The sequence below is a fragment of the Chrysochloris asiatica genome, unplaced genomic scaffold (assembly GCF_000296735.1).
Source record: "Chrysochloris asiatica unplaced genomic scaffold, ChrAsi1.0 scaffold00239, whole genome shotgun sequence".
Taxonomy (NCBI): Eukaryota; Metazoa; Chordata; class Mammalia; order Afrosoricida; family Chrysochloridae; genus Chrysochloris; species Chrysochloris asiatica.
The window spans coordinates 3,805,087-3,809,742 of record NW_006408757.1 but is presented as its reverse complement, the minus strand read 5'-3'; positions in this window follow the sequence as shown (position 1 = coordinate 3,809,742).

The window sequence follows — 4,656 nt, the reverse complement described above, 5'->3', positions numbered from 1 at the left end:
GAGAGAAGGACTAAGAACTGGTGGCCAGGAGGCAGACTTGCAGAATGTGCCCTTTGGAGATGTAAATTATTATATATGCCTGAGTTGGTTTTTTTGTTTGTGTGTTTTTTAAAAAAAGCTAAAGTGGATAAAGAGAAATACTTTTTACTGATGGTATATGGAGGGGATTATAATCAGTGTAATGAAACAAGTTATATGAATTGTTGAATGTGAAATTGATGATGTGCCCTGTAAACTTTCAGTCAATCCACAATAAAAACCTTAAATTAAAAGCAAACAAACAAAAAACTCAATAGACAAATGGAAGAGTCTAGAAGAGAACAAAACTATAAAAAGAATTTAGAGGATCTGGAATGTCACTCTATGATCAAAAAAATAAAGTGTGAAAGAAGGTAAAAATATAGGTGATGAGGGGCTCAGGTGTATTACAGGATAAAATAGACAATTTGAAAATGTAGGAAAAGTTAATACAATCTAAAATAATCTTAAAAAATTAATACTTTACAACACATCAAAAAAATTAAAATCCAAGAAGAACATGGAAACATTAAAATTATAAAGAAACTTACAAAAAAACATGAACTCACATACAGAACAAAAAAAATCAACAGAAACACACACACACACAAATGACAACAATTAATTCATACCTATCGATAATTACATTGAATGTCAATGGATTAAATGAATCAGTTAAGAGACAGAGAGTTGCAGAATGGATAAGAAAACAAGATCCTTCAATATGCTGTCTGCAAGAGACACACCTTACACACAAAGACAAAAACAGACTAAAAGTTAAAGGATGGGGAAAAAATATATACCAAGCTAATTGCAAAAAAAAAGAAAGAACAAGAGTGGTTATAGTAATCTTTCATAAAACACATTTTAAGGCAAAAGCCAGCATAATAAATAAAGATGGACATTATTTAATTATTAAAGGGTCAATTGAACTAGTTGACATAACTATAAAAACTATCTATGCTCCAATGAAAGAGCTCAAAAATATATAAAGCAATCTCTAATTGATTTGAAGAAACAGAAAAATACACAATAATAGTCAGATAATTTAATACATCACTTTGAAAAAGAATAAAACAACCAAAAAGAATCTTGGAAAAGACTCAAAGAAACTAAACAGCACAAACAAATGGAACTCATAGATGTATACAGACAGCATTCAACTCAACAACAGCACAATACACACTCTTTTCCAGCGCACATGGAACATTCCCCAGAATAGACCATGTGTGTTAGGCCACAAAACAAGCTTCCATGAATTTACAAACATTAAAATACTACAAAGTGTCTTCTCGGACCACAATGCTATCAAATGAGAAATCAACAATAAAAAAAACAGGGAAATAAAGTCAGATACATGGAAACTGAATAACACCATGCTTAAAAGCTGCTGGGTAATAGAACAAAAAAACGTGAATTCACAAAGTTCCTAGAAACAAATGAGAATGAAAACACAACACATTGAAGAACATCAGTAAGAAAAAAAAAAATTATAGACCAATATCCCTCATGAACATAGATGAAAAAATTCTCAACAAAATCTTAGTCAACAGAATTCAACAACACATCAAAAAAATAACACATCTTGACTAAGTGGGATTCATACCAGGGATTCAAGGGTGGTTAAAACTACAAAAACAATCAATGTAATCCACCATATAAATAAGAAAAAGCAAAAGAACCATATGATCATATCAATTAATGTAGAAAAGGCATTTGACAAAATACAATATCCATCCCTGGTAAAAAATTCAACAAAGAAGGTATTGAAGGGAAATTCCTCAAGATAATTAAGACCATATATAAAAAGCAACAGCTAACATCAACCTCAAAGGAGAGAAAGTGCAAAACTTACCTTTGCAAACATGTACCAGACAAGTATGTCCTTTATCACCCACCACTCCTATATATTGTTCTGGAAGTCTTAGCCAGAGTTATAAGGCAAGATAGGGAAATTAAAGTCATCCAAATTGGAAAATTCTCTGCATTTGCATATTATATGATCCTATACATTGAAAACCCAAATACTCAGCAAAAAAAACTAATGGAACTCACTGGAAGATTCAGCAAAGTGGCAAGGTACAAGATCAACATACAAAAACCAGTTGGATTCCTCTATACTAATAATGACAACACAGAAAAGGTAATCAGGAAAGAAATACCATTTACAATAGCCACCCAAAGAATGAAATATTTATGAATAAATATAACCAAAGAACCTATACAATAAAAAACTACAAAACACAGCTAAAAGAAACCAAAAGAGAATTACAAAAATGGAAGAATATACCATGCATCTGGATACGAAAATGAACATTGTGAAAATGTCAATACTAGCCAAAGAAATTTACACAACTAACACAATCCCAATCCAGATTCCAATGACATTCTTTAGAGAGATGGAAGAAATAATTACAAACTTCATATGAAAAGTAACGAGATCCAGGATAAGCAAAGCACTGTTTACGAAGAAGAACAAAGTTGGAGACCTTTCATTCTCTGGTTTCAAAATTTACTACATGGGTACAATGAAAGATACATTGATCAATGGAAAAGAGTTGAGAATCCAGAAATTAACCCATCCACATAGAGCCAACTGATTTTTGACAAAGTACCTAAATATATTGCATGGGGAGCTGATAGTCTCTTCAACAGATGGTGCTGGCAGAAATGGAATGCGATATACAAAAGACTGAAGCAAGACCTTCACCTCGTACCTTAAACAAAAACCAACACAACATGGATTAAAGACCTAAATGTGAATCCCAGAATTATGAAGGCCATCAGTGAAAAACTATGGACAAATGTGAGGGCACTAATACAGGGAATACACAGACTACAAAACATTTTGAAAACAAAAGTAGACAAAATAGATGATTGGAACATACTAAAAATTAGAAACTGATGTGGATCAAAAGACTTCACCAGAAGAGTAAAAAGGGAACCCACTGAATGGAAAAAAATCTTTTGCAATGACACATAAGACAAAGGACTAATTACTAAAATATATAGGAAACTACAACACCTCTACAAGGAAAAGAAGAATAACCCAATTAAAAAATGGGCACAGGGTATGAGCAGACACTTCACCAAGGAGGAGATCCAGGCAGCCAACAAACATATGAGGAAATATTAATGATCATTAGCCATTAGAAAGATGCAAATCCAAACAATAACATCTTACACCAGCAATAACAGCAAAGATAAAAAAAAAAAAAAAGTAAAGGACAATAAATGCTGGACAGACCGGAATGCTCCTGCATAGCTGGTGGATTTGCAAAATGGTCCAATATCTCTGAAAAGCAATATGGCACTTCCTCAGAAGGGTGGAAATAGAAATACCTTATTATCCAGCAATTCCTCTACTTGGTATTTACCCACAAGAAATATGAGCCATAACAAGAGTAGATATATGCACACCAATGTTCATAGCAGCACTATTTACAATAGGAAAATGATGGAGACAGCATAAGTGCCCATCAACTGAAGAATGAATAAACAAACTATGGTACATATACACAATGGAATATTATGCTACCTTGAAGAATAACAAGGAAACTGCAAGCCACCGCATAACATGGATGAATCTTGAGAACATTGTGTTGAGTGAAATTAGTCAGCCACAAAAGGAGAAATATTACATAGGACCACTACTGTAAAAGACTTAGAAAATAACCCGTACTAAAGGGGGGAGGGTTCTTTGCTGATTATCGGGATGTGGGGATGGGGTAAGGAGAGGGAGGGGAAGGTGGAGCACAGCATACTTAACAGACACAGGGTAGTTTGGGTGTTAGGGAGCGGGGCAATACACAAGAAGGGGGAAGGGAATGGAAAAACAAAGTATCATCAAACTGTATCAGATTACTCGTTTTATCCTCTTCTTTCTTCTTCTGGTTAAACTTTGATCATCCAGTCATTGAAGACAGGTCAAATGGGTATTATCTGCAAGTGTGGGTGTTCTTGTGCGTATGCCCTCTCTTCTTATCAGCTGGACACTTCAATCTCCACTCTAGTCCTCTGTGGCTATGTCACTGACTCTGGGCCCAGGAGTCCACAGGTCTTGCCTCAATGCTGGCCAACTAGGTTGCCACCCAGGTTCACAGGAGTCTATTGAACTTGCTAGGGCTTAGCTAGCAGCTTCATCGCTGTTTTTCTTTCACTTCCCCTTATCAGAGCATGTATTCCCATTGAGTCTTAGTCTTGGAAGGGGTTTACACTGAGGGGACCCGACCACTTGCTTTGATGTCTCCTGGGCAAGCAACTTGCTTGTTCTTGTAGTAACAGTCGGTCTGCCTATGTTGTTTTGTATTTTTCCTGTAGGTCTTTTTTTCAAGAAGTATCTTCTTCTCTTCTAGCCACTCCAGGCTTGTCTGCTCATTCTTTCAAGTGAAAATATCCCATCTCTGAAGATCTGAATGTGGTTCAGGCTGCCACCTATAGTCTTATGTAGTGCAGAGGCTCCGCAGGAAGCCTCCTTCACTGGGCACGTTGTAGCCCCGTTTTAGGTATTCCAATCAGTTATAGGCAGAAGACAGACTTACAAGCTTTCTATAGTGATGTTTCTGGCTATTCCTTTCTCTTCCCCTCCAGTGTCAATTTTATAATATAATGCAAGGACAACCAAGATTCAAAAGACAG